Genomic DNA, 23,765 nt, shown 5'->3' with positions numbered 1-23,765 from the left:
ATAGAATCATAAACCTAAGATTATTAATAACACTGAAAATACACTATCAATAAAACAAAGTTCATTAGTAATATTAATATACATTAAAATATGACTGTAGAATATGGTCAACCTTACTTCAGCAGCACAGTTAATACTGGAGATAATTTAGAATCTTAACGCCAATATTTACGTGCTGCTAAGGCACTGCTGACATCACTATCATGAGTTATGAAGAGTTAAAAGAAATACATTTTCTTCAGAAGATCAGATCCTTGTATTTTTGAGGCAGCACAATATGGCCTGCACCTTTTCAAAACCCACAAACCATTATGTGCTGCTACTTTACTCCAAGGTTTTATTTTTTTAAACTCACATTAGCACCTAAAGATACAAAAATATTTTTTTCTTTTAGGGGAAAAAAGAGAATAAAACCATTAAAAAATCCATGTTTAAAGATTGCATAATTAGTTTCTTAGAAGCTTTTAAGTAGCATAATAATTTATTTCTACATCAAAAATTTAAGGAAAGCCAACTATGTGCCAAGCACTTTCTATAGTTAGGAACACAAAAATGCATAATGTGAGGAAAAGCATTTTTCCTATGTCACCTTAATAAGTTAGTACAGTTAAATATTTAATCAAATTTTTGAATGTATTAAATAAAGTTATTTTTTCATTTTGTAAAAAGTAAATTAATAAAATTTGGTCTTTACCTTGGTAACAGCATAAATTATAAACAGCATTTCATTCCTTGAAGTACACTTTTCATAAGACATCTTCATTAAATAGGTAAGACTTCATATCAAGAGGAAAATAAAAAATGACATGCAAGAGCTCAGTTTCAATAAACTAAAGCTAGCAACATGAAGTCACATGAAATATTTAATACTAAGTAAAAAGACCCCAAGCAAATCAATTTTCTTAAATAATTTATGTTTAAAAACCCAAATATTTTACCCTCAACATTTATCTCTCTACTAAAATAGTCTGTCAAAGTTGGATATCATTTTATATAAGAAGTAATTCTAGAATATGAAGCCTTGGAAAGATAAGTTAACTTTGTACCCGAGATGAGAAATAAAAACAGGAATCCTGTGGCTCTTTATCTTTCTACCCCTTACCTGTCTCCACTCTTCACCAGGCAAGAAAATATTCTCCTAAACATTTTCCACTTATTCAACTTTGGGAATTAAATCACATATTTCTCTCACAGGGGTGAGGAACCCTCTTTTCTGCCAACGGCTATTTGGATATTTATAACATCATTATTGGGCCATGAAAATTTGTCAACTTAAAAATTAGCCTGCTATATTTTGTCAAACATATAATTAACTCACCCCTAATGCTTTGACAAGGCCAGATCAAATGATTTCGGGGGATTTATGTAGCCTATGGACTGGATGTTCCCCAACCCTCTTCTAAAAGATAAAACTACCAGGACTCTAGCTCAAATCTTGATAACCTTTTTTACCCCCGTTTTCTCACCATTAAAATAGCTTTGCTAAAGCTACAATACTTTTACAGAATAAGGTGATGTGCACTGAAATTTGTCCATTCCTCCTAATATCTAATTATTTAGAAAAAGCACAACTGTCATATAGCCCATATTAATTTTCTTGTGAATATTTTCACTATTATTAACCCTTTGCACTCGCTTGCTTTTTTCTCGATTCCTTTATTCTACTCGGGATTTAATTTTTTAAATACCCCAGATTTTACAAAGCGCGGCAGTAGAATAAAAAACTGGAGTTTCTTTTCATACAAACTTATTTGGATTTTTTTATATTTCAAATTATTGATACATTCAAAGAGTGTAAAAAGAGCTGCTACCGATGCTAACCGTGTCGAGTCACACTCGACATCCGAGTGCAAAAGGTTAAAAATCATATGTAGCTAATCTCCTATCTGAGCAACCTGTTTTTCACATGTTATTCTACTCTATTAGTGTCTTACTTTTCCACACAATTTTTAATATGTAGCCAAAATAAATCTGTTTGCAGTAACATGAAAATACATAATACTTATTTGTATTTACCGATTACACTAAGAAACTGACCTTCAGGTTACCCTCTCCCCTCAAACCCACTTTCCAGACAAAAGCACACCCTTTCAGATAAAAATGTAAGCATGACAATTTTCAAATATACAATCTTATACTATATATTTTTTATTTAATACTTTATTGAACACCTACTATGAGCTAGGCACTGTCTCAGTTGTTACACTAATTGGTACACTAATATACCAGACAAAATCCCTTCCAAAAAAATTTTAAAATCCTTTAGATTGAAACAAAAATCATGAAATAACTATTCAAGATTATATATTGTTCTTTGAGCCTGCTGCACAGTAGATGTATACATTAAATAATTATTACAAAGTCAAATGAATGATTATTTCAAAATCAAGAAAAATGAGTCATTTCAATTCCAATACTTCCTTTTTGCTAAGTCTACTAGTATATATTTTAAACTAAGCCAAGTATACCATACTTGAAATGTGAATACTGTAAAATGCAATCAGTTTTTAAAACCTTTTAAAATAATTCACATTAAGAATGTCATTTATTTCTTTAAAATGTAGTTAAATATATCTAACATAAATGTTTCCATTTTAAAGTTCTATGGCATTAAGACCATTCACATTGTTGTGCAATCATTGCCACCCTCCATTCTCTAGAACAGTGATGGGCAACCTTTTGAGCTTGGTGTGTCAAACTTCACCAAAAAACTGAGCATAACTCAGGTAGTGTGTCACTTTGAGGAAAAAACATTATTTCGCAAATGTTTCATCCTCAGGAGCAGCAAATGTTTCATCCTCGGCATGTGACCGCCTCAGCGGCCGCGTGTCATCAGAAATGGCTACGGGTGTCATTGCTGACACGCGTGTCATAGGTTCGCCATCACTGCTCTAGAATCTTTTTATCCACAGCAACTAAAACTATACCCACTAAATACTAACTACCTAGGGAGGGAAAAAGAGGAAGAGGAGAAGGAGGGAAAGGGATGGAGGGAAGGATGAACTGAGGGAGGGACAAAAGAGGGAGAGAAACATCAATTGGTTGTCTCCCTGACCAGGAACTGAACTGGAGATCCTTTGGTGCATGGGAGGATGATGTAACCAACAGAGCCACATTGGCCAAGGCAGATTATTGCTTTCTGTGACAATACATATTGTAATTTTATCACCGATGTTTTAATAATCACCCTCATGAGGAGGAGGATTTTCCCCCCTATTTTCATTTCTACTTTTAACTATCTGAGATAATTAAAAATAACTACTTTCTATTTGAAAGCGTGATAAAAATATTTTCATAAAATACAGAAATTCTTGATTTGTTTTAATCAAACGTGAAAATTCTTGATTTAAATTATTAATAAAGTGAAAGATTCCAGTGGAGCAATTCCAGCTAGATAGAGAAGGAGTATCTCTTTATATGACATAAAAATATTTCTGCTCCTTTGTTATTTAGCTATCCTTTATGTGTCACTACATTACTTTAGATTTATCAAATATCTTAATTTTACTTTTAACCTGGCATCAATACATTTTATAATAGTAATTACTTCCTTCAAGTATGCTTTAAATTCTGTAGATAAACCTCTGGAGCTGGCTACATATAACCTCTGGGCTGCAGAATGACTATCCTTGCTCAGGACAGTGAAATACTACTTAAGTAATGATATATAGGGTAGGACAAAAGTAGGTTTACAGTAAAACCATTTACACTCTTGTATTATTTATTAATTATTGTATTATTTTCCATATGAACAACTGTAAACCTACTTTTGCCCAACCCTGTATTATTATTATTCTTTGTTAATCCTCACCGGTTATTTTCCCCCTTAATTTTTAGATAGTGGAAAGGAGGGAGGGAGGGAGTAAAGGAAGGGAAAGAGGGACTAGAGAGAGAGGGGGAGAGAAACACATCAATTGTTTGCCTCCCGCAGGCAGAAGGCACTCCAACCTGGGCTGGGGATCGATCCTGCAACCCAGGTACATGCCTTTGACTGGGAATGGAACCTTCGACCCTTCGGAGCACGGGTCAACCCTCTAACCACCAAGCCACAATGTCCAGGGCCCTACCCTGTATTATACTTGAAGAACATTTTAAATTAGCCACTCTTTAATATCTTCAAGCAAAGCCTAAATTATGGGGTCAAACCAAACAGCATGACAATTTCACTGAATATGTTAATTTTTTCATTATCCTATTAAGAAATTGAGAGTTTTATGAGATGTCCAAATATATAAAACTCACACGTAACAGATTAAAATGTGTTTTGATTTTTTTTTCCTACTTGTCTTTTGGATACAAGTGATTAAATACAAAAAGATACTAACTACAGAAGATACATTTAAAATTCAGTGTGGTGATGAGGCATGCAATGAAATAATATTTAGCTATAATCCAAAAAGCTTGTTTTATAATCCAAAAAACCTAGTTTTTGCATTTCAGTTGTATTGTTTCTATATTCCCTTGATTTTTTTTTTTTTCTGGTGGAGAAATTAACAAACAAATGATTATTTGGAAACTGTGAAGTGGATTTCAATTTAGACAATTCATCCCGGAAAAGTCAGGATATTTATATATAAGTCCCCAAACTATGTTATCATGTTATTATTAGATTTCCTAATAATAGTTTCATTATATACAAAATTAAACTACTTAGAAGCTAAACATTCATATTTTTGGGGTATTAAATTTTTGATGATTTTACTCTAGATATGAATCAATTAAAAATATACCATGATGTCAGCCAAGAAATACAATACATAAAAAGTTGATAAGAACTAATAAATATAGCCAAACCTCGGTTCTTAAACATCTCCCACCTCAAAGAATTTGGTTCTCAACCAAGTTGTTTATGGGGGAAAATGTCTCGGTTGTTGAATGAAACTTTGGTTCTCGACTCCACAATCCTTTCATGCTGATACTACCTATATGATTAGTCATGAGTCTCTCAGGTGACAAAGGAGAGAATGCATGAGTATGAGTCAGTTTATCGCTAAACCTTGTGTTGTAAACATATCAGGAAAATGAAAACAAGGCAAAATTTAATAGCACAGGTCTTGATTTAAATAGGAAATAAACAAACAAATGTAATGAACTCTAGTATAGTAGGGATTTCATGTTCTAAGCATAAATAAAATAGGTAACATCAATAGATTACTCAATGCAGTCTTGCCCTTTGTCACTAATTTGTCTGAAATATTTGAGTCTTCAAAGTTATTTCCATGTAAAAACAGGAATAAACTGAATGCAGAATTGAAATAAATATATGTCCAGAAGTAAGCAATCACTTTTTGCCTAGGCTGTCAGTTTTACTTTTCCTGTTATGTTCAATAAATAAATAAGAAGAGGCATACACACAATCATACAGAATCACTGACTACTGTCACTATGTGCTTTTTTCCTGGGTATCATTTAATTGGAAACATTACCATTTTAGTACCTTAGAGGGAACTCCAGGCATATTACCTAGAACAAACAACAGAAAGAATTCCAACTATAAAATATTGCAAATGACCTATGTTTAAAAGATACTGCAGCGTATCCAAGAAAAACTGCTTAGAAATTTATAAAGGAGATGAAATGAGGTTAACAATGTGATGTTATGTGTGCTTAAAAATTTGTTAAAAGTTAAATTATACCCATTTCTTTTTGAAGAGTAGACTGCCCTCAGTCTATAGTAAGTGCAATACAAATTGAAAAGACTTCTTTTTCTGAGACTTTAGTTGAAGAAAAGCTGAGCTGGCTTCCAAGGGACCAATTAAAAAACCCAAGCCTGGATTATATAGGATTCTTTGGGGATTTGCAAATGTTTCCATTCTAGTTTTCCAGAGACAAAAATATTGAGGGGAAAAATTTAAAAAAGAAGTGACCTGTGACATTTTGCTACTACTCTTCAAACTGTCTCATTATTATAAGTTTTAATATTTAATTGATTTGTACCCTAAAAACTATTTATCAAATTCAGTGGATGACCATCTATGATCATAATAAGGTCACTCTTCAACACACAGACATTATTTACTGGGTCACTAATGCAATGGTATGAGATAATGTAAGAAAAGCATCTCAAGTATTAGTTTTTGTTTAAACAAGGCCATCCCTCAACATCAAGAACAGAAACAGCTGCACATTACTTTCATTTAGAGATATAGAATTAGCTCAAGAAATATATGGAAATTAATCTTTTTGGTAGAGAATCTCAAATACTTTTAGGGAAATAAGTATTTCCTGGATTCGAGAGTTTTTCTAATGGTATAATATTAATTTTAGCTAATGTGTTAGAATTATTCCCTTAGAATTTACTTGTTTCTCAAAAGTTAAATGAATCAGGGTAAAAATCTTTCATATTCTAAGAAAAGAGGTGTGCATGTGTATATATAAAAGGAAGGAAAAGGGATTGTCTTCCTGTTTTTCCCACCTCCTGAAGTTTAACAGCTAAATCTTAAGATGTATGAAGTGTAACCTAGCGAAATGTAAAAATAATAATAATAATAAAACAATTTCTTAAATGGAGAGAATACTTCCAATTTATAAAACCATAAAATAACTGTCAAGGAACCTGAATAATGATGATAAGAAAAGGCCATACTTATATGTAAATTCCTTTGAAGGAAAAGGGTGTAAAATTGTGATTCTCAGAGTAAGAGATGCTAGGGCCTAGCTGAAAGATACTTTCCCAAATAGAAAAATTACCTACGGCAATGGCATTATTCTTGCTCTAAAATGGATTAAATAAACACCAAACTTCGCCCAGCCAGTATGGCTCAGTGGTTGATTGACCCATGAACCAGGAGGTCACAGTTCAATTCTTGGACAGGGCACATGCTTGGGTTGTGGGCTCCATCCCCAGTAGGGGTCATGCAGGAGGCAGCCAATTGATGATTCTCTCTCATCACTGATATTTCTATCTCTCTCTCCCTTCCTCTCTCTGAAATAAATAAAAATGTATTTAAAAAAATAAAAATATATTAAAAAAAAAAAACAACAACACAAGAAAACATCAACCTTCAATGTGTAGAGGGTAAAGGGATGTTAATAAGTTATCATTCTAGGATGATAAAAACTCAGAAATAAAGCAAAAAATGACATCAAACAGTAACTTTTTTATAGCAATGGTAGGGGGGCTCAGTTAATACTTACAAGGTAAGAAATGATGAACTAAGTACGAGGCTGTTTTATTATGGTCTTCATTTTATCGTTATAAACCTAGAAAAAAATAAAAGTGAAGACTTTAAAAATTTGTTCACATTATATAAGTTATAAAATTAGCAACCGAGGTTGACAGTTTTCTGATCCCTAATAAGCATAGAACAATCACAGATTATAAAATCCAGCACCAACATTTATATATTTTAGTCCAAAGTTTGTTTGCTTTGGTTTTTTTTTTGTTTTGTTCATACTCACCCAAAGATATTTTTCTCATTGACTTTTAGAGAGAGAAGGGAGGGAGGGGGGAGAGAAACATCATGTGAGAGAGAGAGACACATAGATTGGTTGCCTCCTGCAGGTGCCCCCATCTGGGTGGGGATGGAACCTGGAACTCCAGGTACCTGCTCTTGGCTGGTAATCGAACCCAGCAACCCTACAGTGTGTGTGTGGGGGGGGGGGGGAGGGGACAAGTGCACGCCTGGTGCACTAACCACTGAGTCCACCAGCCAGGGCTTATTATTAGTTTTTAAAACTCACTTTTCTATTACTAATACCATCTTGAAGTTTAAAAGTCAAATATGTGGGAGAGAACCAAGATAGCGGCATAGGTAAACACCTATACTTGCTGCCTCTCACAACCACATCAAAATTACAACTAAAAGGCAGAACAACTACCACCCAGAACCGTGGGAAAGCTGGCTGAGTGGAAGTTCCACAACTAGAGAAGTGAAGAAAGCACACTGAGACTGGGAAGAGGTGCGGAGGCGCGCAAAGTGCTGGCACCTGGATGTGCTGCTCTTTTAATCGGGAGGGAGATACAAGCTCCCGCTTGCTCTGAACTCCAGTTCTGGGCGAGACTATGGGGGACCCAGACACATATGGGGAGAAACTGGACTGTCTGGCATCAGGACAGGAACGCAAGGGTGGCTTTCTCTCAGAGGTGCTCGCAGCGATCATTGTTCCTGCACGGAGGCGCAGGACGGGGGACGCGGAGACATGGGGACCTCTCTGGTGCAGGGCTGACTGGCAGCCATTGCTGTTTGCTCCGCCCTGGTGATTCCCAGAGACCCCACCCCAACCAATTTACAACCCCACCCAAGATGTGCACATCAGCTTTTGCATATGAATGGCCTGTCCTTTCTCTGCCTAAAACCTGTCAAACTACAGCTGGGTCAGAGAGCCCCAGAGCTTCCAAAAGAAGGCCCAAGGCCTGGCAGCAGCAGCCTGCCTTGCTTCAGAGCTGGGCCTCATCTGGGCACTTCCAAACCCCTTACAAAAAGGAGGAATCTGCAGATGTCTCTGTAGCTCCTGCTGGGTGGCCCCAGACAGTGGCTGACCTTGCACCTCCTTGGAGATCCAAGAGCCAGTGTACCCAGTGGTCAGAGTGAGACCATACCGGATTACAACTCTTCACATCCATAAGAGACACAATCAAGGGGAAGACTCAGTGAGCACCAAAGCCCCACTGAAGCAAGTCCTGCTCCATAAGGGTGTCTCTTGCACAACAGATCTTCCAGTGTAGACACAGGTGGTCATCACAGCCAATTGGCCTGGAGGTCAATTCCTCCCAGTGATACCAACAGCAATCAGGGTTAACTACAAGACTGTATAAACAGCCCACAAAGGGGTGCACCAAAGCATCTACCTCAGGTGACTGGGGAGGATGAGCCACTGGGCCCTATAGGACACCTACCACACAAGGCCACTCTATCAACTCAAGGAGACTTAGCAGCTACCCAATACATAGAAACAAACACAGGGAAGCAGCCAAAATGCAGAGACAATGAAATAAGTCACAAATGAAAGAAATGGATGAAAGCAAAATACTGGATACAGAGTTCAAAACCATGGTTATAAGGTTACTCAAGAATCTTCTAGAAACCTCCAAGAAATTTAGTGAGACTCTCAAGGATATGAAAAAGGACCAATCAGAAATTAAGCATACACTGACTGAAATAAAGAATAATATACAGAGATCCAACAGCAGCCTAGAGGATTGCAAGAATCAAGTCAAATATTTGAAATATGAAGAAGCAAAAAACACTCAACCGGAAAAGCACAAAGAAAAAAGAATAAAAAATATGAAGATAGTGTAAGGAGCCTCTGTGACAACTTCAAGCGTACCAATATCCGAATTATGGGGGTGCCAGAAGAAGAGAGAAAACAAGATATTGAAAACCTATTTGAAAAAATAATGACAGAAAAACTTCCCCTACCTGGTGAAAGAAATAGACTTACAAGTCCAGGAAGTGCAGAGAACCCCAAACAAGAGGAATCCAGAGAGGACCACACCAAGACACATCATAATTAAAATGCCAAGGGCAAAAGACAAAGAGAGAATCTTAAAAGCAGCAAGAGAAAAAGTTACCTACAAGGGAGTACCCATACGACTGTCAGCTGATTTCTCAACAGAAACTATGCAGGCCAGAAGGGAGTGGCAAGAAATATACAAAGTGATGAATAGCAAGACCCTACAACCAAGATTACTCTACTCAGCAAAGCTATCATTTAGAATTGAAGGTCAGATTAAGAGCTTCACATACAAGAAAAACCTAAAGGAGTTCATCACCACCAAACCAGTAATATATGAAATGCTGAAGGGTATTCTCTAAGAAGAGGAAGAAGAAGAAAAAGGTAAAGATAAAAAATTATAAATAACAAAGTGACAACAAATACATATCTATCAACAAGTGAACCTAAAAATCAAATGAATACAAAACCTGATGACCAGAACAGACTGGTGAATGTAATAGAATCAGGGGCATGGAAAGGGAGCAGACTGACAGTTCTCGGGGGGAAGGGATTGTGGGGGTGCGGGAAGAGATGGACAAAGAGCTTATACATATGGACGAGGTCAGTGGTTGGGGGGAGGCCTGGAGTGTGGTGGGAACCGGGTGGAGGGGAGCTATTGGGGGGGGGGGGGGGAGAGGAACATCTATAATAATCTGAACAATAAAGATTTTTTAAAAAATCATAAAAATAAATAAATAAATAAATAAAAGTCAAATATGTATGGGTAATTTAAACTCATTCCTCAATGTCTAACTTGAAGCACACTAAACCTCTGGAGAACATCATAATTACAGATATTTTAAGATAAATTCAAGATCATACCACAAGATTGACCAACCTCTCTCTCTCACACACATACATACACATACATAGACATGTATGCTACTGCAAAAACTAAAAACCACAGTGCCCAATTTCAATAATTTTATTATAAATACAAAGCTTAAGGTGGAGTTTAAATATGTATAAATAAATCATTGAAAATCCTATATAATAAAAGCGTAGTATGCAAATTGTCCCCTTGACTGGAGTTCTTCCAGGAGTTCGACCAGGGGCTGGGCTGGTCGTGGGGAAGGGAGGGAGGCCCTGGCCAGCAGTGGTGGCAGGCGGCCGGGGGAAGGAAGGGAGTACCCAGTCGGCAGCCACTAGGGATCCTACCAGTGCACGAATTTCGTTCACTGGGCCTCTAGTAATGTTATAATCTATGGCCAAAACAAGAGAAAACATAGTTGTGAAATTGCCTGAATGCAGGAGTAAATGAAAGAGTAATGATAAGAGAAATTTATTTCCATGGTTGCCCTTTAGTTATTAAGAGAGGAAGGATTAAAAGCTAGTATGCAAGAGAAAACATTACATCTTCTCTTTAAAAATAAAAACACTGAAAAATATTCTGGAAACTTAAGTTTGTTAAAAGGTTTGACTTCTGTGGGACATATTATAAACTGTTCTTACATAACAGTTAAGCACTTACTACAAGTCACAGAATAGAAAGAAGAGAATAAACCCATCCATGCTTAATGAAACATTCATTCCAATTGTACATCTTATTGTTGAAGATCTTCACCAAAAAAAAAGGATAGCACTTTTGTTTCATTAATTTGAATAACAAACAAAAAACAAACAAAACCCCAACATTTTAAATCCAAAGAAAAACAAAGAGAATACCAAAATAAATCTCCACATCTTAGCCCTGGCTCTCCAATCCAGCTGTCTTTAATTCTAATATTTAATTCTAATATTTAATTCTAATATTCTGCCATGCTTACTTTGCTTAAAAAAATTTTTTAATACACTTTTATTGATTTCAGAGAGGAAGGAAGAGGGAAGAGATAGAAACATCAATGATGAGAATCATCGATTGGCTGCCTCCTGCACACCCCACCCTGGGTACTGAGCCTGGGCATATACCCTGACCGGAAATCGAACTGGTGACCTCTTGGTTCCTGGGTCGATGCTCAACCGCTGAGCTATACCCGGCTGGGCTTGCTTAAATTTTTTAAGAAAGACTACATATATAGTTGAGTCCCATTCCCCCTCTCTCCTGATTATAATCCTGAATTTGGTTTTTATTTCCTATGCATGCTTTTATATGATTATTATAAATTCAAGTATTTAAAGTAATATATATCACTAGAGGCCCGGTGCACAAGATTCATGCACTGGCGGGGGGAGGGGGGGGAAAGCAGGGGTGTCTCCTCAGCCCGGCCTGTGCCCTCTCGCAGTCTGGGACCCCTTGCTCCTTACGGGACGCCTGCCACGGAGGCAGGAGAGGCTCCGGCCACCGCCATTGGCTCGCCAGCGTGAGCCTGACTTCTGGCTGAGCAGCGCTCCCATGGGAGTGCACTGACCACCAGGGGCAGCTCCTGTGTTTAGCGTCTGCTACCTGGTGCTCAGTGCATGTCATAGTGACTGGTCATTCCACTGTTCAGTCAATTTACATATTATCCTATCTAATAAAAGAGTAATATGCAAATTAACCATCACTCCACTACACCCACCAGCCAATCAGGAGCAAGTATGCAAATTAACAAGATGGCTATGGCCACGGAGCGAGCAGGAGGCTTGGGTTTCCCCCAGCAATGGAGAAAGCCAAGCTTTCTGCACACCTTGGACAGCCCAGGCCTCCACTCAAGGCTACAAAGTTTCAATTATAGAAAATACATAAATCCCAGATACCAGGGCTTCCGCTTGGGTCACCGGGGGGCATGGCTGGCCTGCAAACCACCACAGGCCCCTCGCCCAGGCCACCCATGCCACAAGGGAACGCCCACCCTGATCCGGGACACCCTTCAGGGCAAACCAACTGGCCCCCACCCATGCACCAGGCCTCTATCCTATCTAATAAAAGAGTGATATGCAAATTGACCATCACTCCAACACACAAGATGGCTGCCCCCATGTGGACACAAGATGGCCACCACAAGATGGCCAGCAGGGGAGAGCAGTTGGGAGGGACCAGGCCTGCAAGGGAGGGCAGGTGTGGGTGATCAGGCCAGCAGGGGAGGGCAGTTGGGAGGGACCAGGCCTGCAAGGGAGGGCAGTTAAGGGTGACCAGGCCGGCAAAGGAAGGAAGTTGGGGGCGACCAGGCCTGCAGGCAAGGGCAGTTGGGGGGGACCCAGGCCTGCAGTGGAGGGCAGTTAGTGGTGACCAGGCCTGCACGGGTGGGCAGTTAGAGGCAAACAGGCTGGCAGGGGAGCAGTTAGGCATCAATCAGGCTAGCAGGAGAGTAGTTAGGGGATAATCAGATGGGCAGGCAGAAGCGGTTAGGGTCAATCAGGAAGGCAGGCAGGTGAGCAGTAGGGAGCCAGCAGTCCTGGATTGTGAGAGGGATGTCCGACTACCTGTTTAGGCCCGATCCTACAGGCAGTCGGACATCCCTCAAGGGGTCTCAGATTGGAGAGGGTGCAGGCTGGGCTGAGGGACACCCCCACCCCCCGTGCACGAATTTCGTGCACCAGGCCTCTAGTGCTTTTAATATATAGGATTGTTTTCAAACTTTACATAAATGTTACCATACCATATATATTTTGTATAATGTATTGTATATAACCTTTGCAACTTATTTTTATCATTAATCTATAACAATACACAGTTCTCACTTAAATAGCAGTATAACAAAGAATTCATCATATGATTATGTCACAATTTATTATTTTCTGTTACTTAACATTCAAATTGCTCTCAAAATTTTTCCTATGAAAAGTAAAAGTAAACAAGGTTTTTTCACATGTCTTAGTTTATCTAGGACATCTAGGAATGGAATTGTTGTGTTCAAGCCTAAGTATATCTTCAACTTTATTAGAATTTTGTCAAATGCTCCCACAAGCAGTATAAGAAAAGTTCCTCTTTCTGTATTTTCTCCAACATTTTAAACTACGTTTAAGAAAAAGAGTTACTATGCAGATGAAAACTAAAAAAATTCTTAAATGATCAATTTATCAAGTGTAGATATACTAAATGTTCCAAAGAAATAGAATAGACAAAATTTGGCCAAAGATACTTGCATAAAAATAAAACTCACATAATATAGGTTTTCCTCATATGACTGAAGAAATACCAAGACTTAATCTAGAACTACTGTGGAAGAAATTATAAGGTTCATAATTAGTTACTGAACTTAGATACACAATGATCAAAGAGAAAAGAAAGCAGAAAATATAAATGGTTTATTGATGTGAAGAGTCCTCCCTTATTTCTTTTTGGGCAGTGCTTCTCACATGTAGTGCTTCTAAAAACAAAACAAAACAAAAAATTACAGCTTGGAAAAAAACACAAATTCCTGAGCTCCAGCTCTAGATTTTGATTCAGCTGTTCTGGAAAATGTTTTATTCTAGGTTATTCTGGTACAGGTAGTCCACAGACAATTTACACAGTAATTAGTAGTAAAAACAAGGTGTTTTCGATATAAAGGATCATGTAACTCACTTTTTGGTTAAGGGTCATTTAACACTAATTAGTGTTATCTGTAAGTTACATCAACATATTAAAGAAAACACTTCAGTATTAGCAAAACATAGCAATCTCAATTTCTGGTTGAATATGTTTGACTTCACAATGTTAAACTAGGCTGTGGGATCATTTATCATTTCAGATAACCAAGCACATACTACAACAAAATTTTTTTTGATAATATTAGAGAACTAATATTCTTAGTTTACTGTAATTAGTAAGGGAAAAACATTAAGAGTGGGAGTGATTAGTTGTGATTTTAATGAGGATGTTTGTTACCTTTTTAAAGAAATGCTATTGCAAATGTCAGACTTTAAGGCATTATGCTCACACACTAAAATGTCATTGTAGTTCCCAGCAAGAATGCTACAAATGAAATCAGTACTTTAATAGAAACCCAATATTCACTTCCCTGTAATTACAACCTACTGGAATGATTCAGATAGAAAAGATGAGAAAATGTACAGATATTTAGGTGATACAAAACTGTGCAAATTCAAATTGTGTTAAATTATAAAAACACTCTTTTATACTATTTGAAATTACAAAGTCCTATCTCTGAAAGACTTAGAATAATCTGAATTTTCCAGATATGACATTAACATTGAGAAAAAGCAAATACTTATGAGTTTCTATCTGCAGCATGCTTTGTATTAGTTATATACAATACTAAGTAGTATAGAGTGGTATTCTTTTTAGTCACAGTGAAATCAACAATAAGTTGGCCTTGTTTAGATTGGGCTATAGAAAATGAAAATAATATGGGTTCGGAATATGGCCCCAATGTGAAAAGAATACTCCTATATGGCCACTGTCAACTTTTCTTTCTTCAATATTACCTAACTTGTGTTATTAGAAACTAATTATTAATTTTTCCAGTTTACCAGCTTAAAAGTGAAAAACATGAAACACCATACACACTTTCAGATGCAAGACAAGTTTACATTCAAACAGAGAAAATTAACTAAATGAAAATTACATTAAATAAAACAAGAGTAAATAGTAAAAATGAGTCTAAAAACTGTAAGTACCTACAGTTCTCTTTATGCTCCTCTGGGAAGAAGATACCTTTTTGTCAATGAATGCATTCAATATACTACATAGGGTTACACTGACAGGCCTGTCACACCTAATCTGTAAGAACTGGTGGGTTTAGGCTCTTTTGGCCACCATTATTGCATATTTGATGCTATTATGTACAACAGCTGAGTAGAAGAAGCAATCTCCCAGCTCCTGTTTCCAGCTATAAGGGACAAGAACAAGGGCTGTGGTGATACTTGTTTATTCACTGTTGCTGCTGCTGAAGCAGCAAACTGAGAAAAGCATATACAACTAATAAGAAAAAAAAATGGTTCAGTCCAACCTATCTAGCAGGTCTGCTTACATCATTATACAATATACTTATTTAGAAGGAATTTTTTCTTTAAAAAGCAGGATGGGAAGACAAGAAAAAAAGATAAAACTGATTGGTGTTTTGCTTAGAAAGAGCACCTATTAATGTATCTCAGAAAATAAATTAATGACATGTAATGATCTGCAACTCCTAGTTTAGATTTAACTGCTCAATTACCAAAATACTCAGGTTGTCTTATTACCCAGGTTCAGGGTAAATTCATACAGTATATTTTCTGTTGCTAGTCTCCTGGAGAATAAGAAAGTATCTAAACTTCAACCAAGAAATGAAATTGTATTTTGCTTATAAAAAGCTCCAGGTTCCCAGTTAATCACTACCATATGTTTCACATTAGATACCATTAACAAAAAAACAAGATTTTTTTTAGCCCATAAAGTTTACAAAAATCCCAACTATTAAAAAATTTCTACATGTAACTTATCTACTTTAAATGTAACACAAAGCTAAAAACTTAGTACATAATATAAATTAATGATGAATAAGAGAAATAAATTGTTCTGTCAAATTACCTTTAAATTTAAATGTGACGCTATTTATGAACTTAAAACTGTATATTTAAAAGCAATTCGTATCTTTTAACACCTAGGGAAATTTTTGATTCTGAAAAAATATTTTAGAAGTCAGAAAAATTAGGAAACCTATAAAAATTTTTATAAATGCTAGAACTGGCTAATACATTTTTAAAATATTTAAATATCCTTTAAAAAAGGATAGGTTTGATATTTCTTAAAATAAAAGTATAAAATACAGTAATATTTAAAATTCAGATAATACTTTGTAAAAAGAAAAAAACACCCAATCTTTTATTTTCCTCACAATTGAAAACATAATTTTTCTGCTTAGCAGCTCAATAGGAAACAAATAATAAAAATAAAAAATAATTCTGAAGGTCACAGGATAATAAAACTTCTAAATATATGTATTTAATATAAAGGCTATACAATAAAATACTAACAGCAAAATAAAAGGATTTTTAAAAATTAAGACATTTGCAAACAGTAATAAATAAACTATTAACCAGAAGATTAATCAGTATCAGCAGGTGCTTTTGAAACATACTGCATGTTTCTGTTCCAAGTGACTCTAACCAGGAAAATAGGAAAATAAAAGTATGCGAAATTATATGTTAATGAAATACCAAAAGTGTGGTATGTGTTGCTGAGAATGTAAATTCTACTTTAAATGATGTTTAACAAAAAAAATTAAATTCTCAAACTAAATATTGCCTTTTGAAAATGCTTATCCGAAAATGTAATTCTGATGCATTAGGTCTTATTTAAAAAAAAAAACAGAAATAGAATTAGGATGAATTTCCTAGTCAAGAAAGAAAAACTATACTCACATACAAAACTGCTTCAAATGAACATTTTTTATTAAGAAAGATAATTGTATCTACTCTTTAATAAAACCTCTATTAAATAAAGTTGTTATAGCTGACAAGTTACTTAAAATATAAGTTGTCCTTATAAATTAGCATTACATACCAATGAAAAATAATGAATAATTTCAAGTCCCTTCATACACATATGTTAAATTACCTCTATTCTAGTTTATCCAAATATTCTCCCTCCAGATCCTAAGGATAACTATTTCAATAAAATAGGAACACTGACAGTATAGCTGTATTTTAGAAACAATTAAGAATTTTTCCTTAAAACAAATGTCATTTAACCCCAAAAAATGCATTTAACAAAAAATATAGATATTTGCACAAGATATAAGTTTATCACTGGAAAAAAATAACAAATTCTTTCTCAAAATTCTGACATAATGAAGTACATATCAAGGCTTAGATAGAGATAAGCAGGTTTGCAAATTTACAACAGCCAAAATCCTTACAAAATGTCCTTTAAGGGGCAGTTAAAAGATAACCAATCATACTCTGCAGTATAAAAACTTATTAACATGTCTCCTAAAATAACATACTACAAATTAAAGTTTCTGACCCTTTATAAGAAGTGACTAAATACAAGAAAACTATTAATATCTGCATTGATTCTTTTAGATGTTAAATTATTTACTAAGTTTAAAATTTGGAAATTTATAAGCCAGTGTATAGAGAGGACAATTTTATGATGCTAAAAATTTTTGTCCAAACAATAAGTTTTGACAATTTCAAAGAACACAAATCATAAGCTCTCTAAATTAGGCATAACTCTATGGATTTATGTCCTAATCTACAATATAAATGCAAAAGCTGTCTCTCTTCACCCATTTAATTCAATAAGGCTGTGTGTAAAGATACCTGGTTTGAAAGTAATAAATTGAACCTGGATTTTTCTCCCCAGACATTCAGAAATCATATTTTTTATTTTTCATTATAGTTCTCTAACCTGGAAAACAATGGTTAAGTTAAAGGGGAGCAAATTTTCATTTTCTTCCCAATTAAACTCAGGTTTTTCATAACATTCTCAAATCAAAGTTATGAAGACATTTTAATACTATGTATTTATCTCAATCACCTACAGTATAATGACATCAACATCTGAATTTCACCCTTATATTAAACTAATTTCTATTAAAATTTTAACATTTTATTTAACCTTAACTGTTAATAGATTCACATTCCTGGATTATCTATCTAATATCTACTAATGCAGAAACATCCAACATTAGCTTTTTAGTATTTTGATATATATCTCAATGTTCAGAGATTCTTAAACATACATCTGAGAATTTTCTTTAAAAATATTTAATAATGTGTAAAGATGTTTACAGATAAAAGTAGTTTTATGACCATGATAATTACACTTTATTCTTAAGACTAAATTACACTTTTCTCGTGGGAAAAAAAACAACACCTCACTTATGTAATTCCTATATCTTAAGTATATAAAGTAAATATTTTTAGGTGAAAAAATATTTAAAGAAAAATTATAGTATGTTATATTTTAGTAAACCTCACTTTATGTAGCAAATAGTTTTTAAAAAAATCATAGTAATACTGTTCAAATTCATTTTCATTATACCAGATTACCATTTAGAAAACAATCAAGAATTTTATTAGCTAAGTAGCCAAAATTTTCAACTAAACCTACACAAATCAAAGAAAATAAATATGTTATGGAAGTGGTTCTATTGTAAAGTTTTCTGGAGAAAAAGACAATAAGTCACTAGAAATTTTGGCATTCTCCCATTTATTTTTAAAGGAGTTTGCAACTTCTGCTACGAACAATTTAAATATTTTACTTGGAGTACCCATGAGTCAGACACTAGTTTCTACTTAAGAAAGTGGGTTTTTCAGTTTCAATCAAATTGCCACTTTTAGTTAAATACTACTTGGAATCTTTAAATGCTTTTAAAATATTCTATTAATTTTATCCAATTTTATAGGCTCTACCGACCACTAAACCCGTCATACAGCCAAGCACCAAATTCCATATGATTGAAACTTTCTATTTTATAAGATGAAAAGTCCAACATTTAATTCTTTCATATATAACACTATAATAACAACCCTAAGAGAAAAATAGAAAAATCCCTATATATATTTATTTTTAGACTAAATAAATTCAGTTGGCGTTGGACCTAATACAAGATGATTAGATCAACTATGTAAAAGAATCTGGATTTTTAATAAAAGTACTTAACCATGGCTACTTCACAGGATGTATTAATATATCTTTACTAATTTTTAACTTACCTAAAACTAAAAGTTCTAGCTTTACCAATTTTGCAACCCAATTATATTGAAAAGATATTAAAATTGTATGCTTCTAAAATTCATTAGTATACCTTTAGTATACCTTAATCTCCTAACATGTTCCAGTGCATTATGTGAGTGCTCAATCAAAGAAGTTAGGTTGTTCTCCAGAACTGGCTCTCTCCTAAAGGTCAAAACCTGCAATAAAAATGTCATGTATTATAGCATGAAGACACTCAACAGATTTCCGCCTCCTGGAGTTCCACAGTGGATCCCTGGACAGAGGTAGTAAGGTCTTCAAAATGACCTCAATCTTGCATATGTTAGAAAACACACACTAACTTGAAAATAATGTTATTTAAATAGAAATAACTTGATTAGAAACACCTGTGATATGCTTTATCATTTGAAGCCTCTTCAAATCAGATTAATATGCTTCTGCTTTCATTTCTCTTTAGGGCATTCATTTTCAAAGCAGTGTAAGGGGGGAGGGTGCATAAGTAGGTGTTAGAGAACTGGTAAATGGGACTCACAAGGAAAATACCAGAGATACAGTTTGTCTGTGCTTCTGAAACTCATAAAACCCAGTTTAAAAAAATACTTAAGGGATGGAGAGAAACTTTTAACTACCTTTCTCCCCCAAATTATCAAACTTTAAATGATTATAGAAACTATCATTATTTTCAACTTTTGTCTTTCGCCATACCTGAGTGAACAATAATATTGACATTTCCAAATATTTTAAGACATTACAATGCTAACAGGACAAAATTTAGAACTTACTCTCTAAGCAAATTAAAATATAAGTAATAAACAGATGAATATTGGGCCAATGCTTTTTTTAATGTTCCAGGCAGACATGGTGTAACCAAATGTGTATGTGGCTTTTTGATTTGTTCCACCTATATCTTGACTTAGTGGCAATCAACTATATAAAAATATTAAATTGTTTAATTACCAAAGATTTATAATGTACTCTAAGTGAACCATAATGCTCTGAATTATCCATATTTATTTTAAAATAGCTTAGGAAAAGAAATGAAAACCAAGTAAATTTTTACTCCTTTGGTGCCAAATATTTGATTACTTAATGGCAAAAACCACACACACATAACCCACAAACACCAATTAAATACCATGATATTTTTAAAAATTAAAATCGTTACTACATAGTCTTCCTCAAAGATGTAGACAAAGTTTTCTATATTTGAGCACTCTAAAAATTAAGGTAGTTTAGCTTTAAAAATCACAAAAGAAATGTAGTTGATACAATATGTACTCCATGCCAAAAGTGAAGTTTTTACATAGTAGAAAAACAAAATATACTAGATAATAAAGAACAAAGGAAGTTCAAAGACAAGGCAAATATTAAACCAAATGATAAAATATATGATGTAAAAAAACCTTTAAATAGTGAAACTCAAATCTCAAATCTATTACAAAATAGTTTATTATTTATACTTAGAACCCACGTCTTTCCAGTGCAAAAATTCTTTAGTAAAATAAGTCAGGATTAAACAAAAGTATGTTAAACTTCTCATAACTTGATAAGAAATATTTAGAATTAAATTCATATGTATTTAATATCAATTCTAATATTTGAAACTTATCTTTAAAGGAAGACCTTTTAAAGAATCTTGAAGACAGTCAAAGGGGGGGGGTAGGGGGAGGGAAGGCAAATCGAAATCATTTCCCCTCCAGAAAGCAGTATTTATAGGAAGGCTTTACAGTCATTTGTATATGCAAATAATCAGAAAAATATATAAACACATTTAGTAATGTGATATTATAAAACGGATGTTATATTAATACGACAATCAACTTTAAAGTCCTAACAGTAACTTGTAAAAAATGCAAACAGCTTAATCTCATTTTCAACATTTATTTAAAAGAAAGTGGTAATTGTTGTATTTTATTACCGATTTCCTTTGGTGTTGAGAGGGGCTACCAAATTTCAGCAAGTCATAGTTTGAGTTCTAATTACATGCCCAGATTAGTTGCCTGGCACATAGTGTTTGTAAGCTTGCTGAATAATAATAAGAAGAACAAAATTGCATGTATACTCATACTCTAAAATATGACAATTCTTTCTAAGATGTGTTTTCTAGTTATAATCAGATTCATAGCCTGTTTCTTTTAAAAACAGGTTAAAAAGAAATCAATATGGAGGTCATTATGCTTCATTAAACAAAAAAAATAAAAGACAAGAGCCAATTTTAGGCCAGTAATTTGTTAAAATAAGAGACAACTTTTTGTAGAATAAAATTTCAAATTAGTGTATAAATTTATACTGATTTTTTTAATTGGAGAAAGATTATGTATCATGTAGAACAAATAATTAATATAATCTTCTGGCTATTTTATTTTTGTAAACCAAATCAACCGATCAGTATTTCTGTACTACAATATTTTGTTACATTCTGAACTGTTACTACATATCAATAAATAAACAGAAATAAAATATAGGTAAGTTTCCACAAAACAAAAACCAAAAATGTGGTATACTAAACATGATAATACAAGGAATCCAGAATATGAAAGTTATTTTGAAATTTTCATCTTTAGCTCTAGTTCATGATAAACATTAAAAATGATATTAATCTGATTAGAAAAATACAGTGCTACATACAAACACCTGAGAGTACATTTTGTAAATGTACAACTAAGATAGTTGCAGCATTAAAACAAAGTCTAAAACTGCACTTTTATTTGGATTTTTAAAAACAGTAAAGACAAAAATTAAAATCAATGCTAACAGGAAGACTGATACCTTACCTCCTCTAGTTCCCTCTCCCTCCACCAATATGTAAACATAGCTTTAAAAAAAGTTGAGCTACTATAGTAACACCTTTACCCACCATTATTTTCCTGTGGTATTATGACTTTTCTAGTCTTTACAGTACAATAAAAAATAAATTTAATCACATACATAATATAGTAATCATATGTATCTGTTGGAACTCATACCTATATGCCTACAAATCTAAAACCAAAACCTTCCTCTTATCTACCATCACATAAAAGGGAAAATATTTTGAGTGCTGTGGATTTTATTTAGATGCTAGTGTGTTTTCAAGCTTTAAGTGCAGTGTTTTAAATAAAGGAATCCTTCTCTTCTTTAAAAACTATCTTATTGAGCAAGACAATCTTTCACCCATCACCCCCAAAACAAAAACCATAAACCAAAATACTAAAAAAGTATGGGTAAATTTAACCAGTTTGGTGGAATCTGAAAGCCTCCCCCCACCATCAAATTCTCCAAGTTATATAATAATTTGAGTGAAAATTAAAACACAAAAAACAAAACCACAGGGGAAAAAAAAAGCACACAACAAAAAACAACAACTCACTGGTATCATAGGTAAAATTACATTAAAAATAGAAAAGAGGTTGCCTATAATTTCATCAACTCAAATTTAATAAAGGATAATTAGCATTTTCTATGAAATTTTGATGAGATGATTGAAAATAAAACAGCTTTTAAAAAAAGGTAATGAACATAGATTCTGTAATTGCAATTTGTTATGAAGGCAATATAAAATAGTACCATTTATAAATTCAGTTATTCCACTTATTAATATAAATTATATTTATAGCCCTGTGGAGACTTATAAAAGTCATATAGAAGCCTGTCATTTGAATATTTCCTAACAATGCATATTTGACCTAATGTGAGAATACAAACTCTAAGTTTCAAAATTTCAACTACTACTCATAAAAGGATGCAAATTTCTATTAAATTAAAAAAAAAAACTTTAAAAAGGATCAACAGTTATCTTGTTTATCAGGGAGTTTACAGATTTTCTTTGAAAACCACACCGGACTTTTATCAAGATGCAATTAAACGCAATGACAAGCTTGGTAATAAACAGAAGTATATAGATGGCTGTCTCAAGCAAAAATCAACTTAAAACCTACCAAATAAAACACATCATACCCATTGTTGTATGCAATATTTTCTTCATAGTAAATTTATCAAAGGAATGAAATCATATATACGCACCTGTGCATACTTACGTGTTGTACTGTGTAAATTAAGCAATATAAATTTCCTGTAAATAAAGTTTTAAGCCCACTACATTGGCTGATTTAATAAAACATATTTATTTTAAAGATGTGAAAAGTTTAAAAAATATATCCAATTTTTGTAAAAAATGTGGGAAAGCTCTTTCTCAACATTAAGAAAATTAAAGTTTCTTCTTATAAAAATAAAAATAAACGAATTCTCCCGCAATCTGCATCTAATAAATATATGTAGCTTAAGATGAAAAACTTCTGTCGAAAGAATAAACAATCTTAATGCTTCAGTCAGTTTTTAACCAATAGAGAACAGGGGCAAATATATAAAAATCTTGTAATTTCTGCCAGCAGAATTACTATTTTGCGAAAATTGTCTCCTCAATTTTACTTTTAATATACATTACAGAGTCACTCGAAGTTCTTTTATGGAAAAAAATTAAACACCGTTTTTTTTTCAACTCTCCGTATTAACGTTCTGTAATTATTTCCGTTGTCTAAAAATACAATTTTTCGTCAGGTCGAGAATTATAATCTAGTGTTTAACATTCAAATGCCCCAGTCCGCTTTCTTCCAGCCAATCAGGGGATAACGAGTCCCGTGTTTGGGGTGCTCTGTTCAACACAATTTGAAAAACATCACATTTCGTTCTATTCTCTTCGGGAAAAGATTCTAAGAGAAGGAGGCTCCCCCAGTCTTGGCAGAAACGAGAAATCACTCCGTCGTGGCATCGGCGGGGGGCGGCGGGGAGGGGGGGGGCTTTCGGCGGGCGGGCCCCGAGTGTGCGCCCGCGGTGCCCCCAG

At 34.2% G+C, this 23,765-nt stretch overlaps 1 long non-coding RNA gene and 1 other non-coding gene across 6 annotated transcripts in view; both read right to left on the bottom strand.

Annotated features, from left to right (window-relative positions):
• The window catches only part of LOC114235340 (uncharacterized), a 118,704-nt gene that overhangs the window by 56,052 nt on the left and 38,887 nt on the right, over positions 1-23,765 (bottom strand). For 2 of the 5 annotated variants that reach the window (XR_008556725.1, XR_008556726.1), the window contains exons 2-3: positions 19,049-19,143; positions 7,138-7,203 (exon numbers count right to left, since the gene is read on the bottom strand). This is a non-coding gene — a long non-coding RNA (uncharacterized LOC114235340). Of the gene's footprint in view, positions 1-7,137; positions 7,204-19,037; positions 19,144-23,765 lie in introns of all 5 variants that reach the window. The other 3 variants (XR_008556723.1, XR_008556724.1, XR_008556727.1) reach the window with 2 other exon arrangements.
• Positions 108-191, bottom strand: MIR16-1 (microRNA mir-16-1). The gene has a single exon (NR_129160.2). It is a non-coding gene; the product is annotated as a microRNA mir-16-1 (primary transcript).

Source organism: Eptesicus fuscus, chromosome 8, assembly GCF_027574615.1.
Source record: "Eptesicus fuscus isolate TK198812 chromosome 8, DD_ASM_mEF_20220401, whole genome shotgun sequence".
Lineage (NCBI taxonomy): Eukaryota > Metazoa > Chordata > Mammalia > Chiroptera > Vespertilionidae > Eptesicus > Eptesicus fuscus.
The sequence above is the reverse complement of the archived record's forward strand: the minus strand, read 5'-3'. Positions and strand labels throughout refer to the sequence as shown.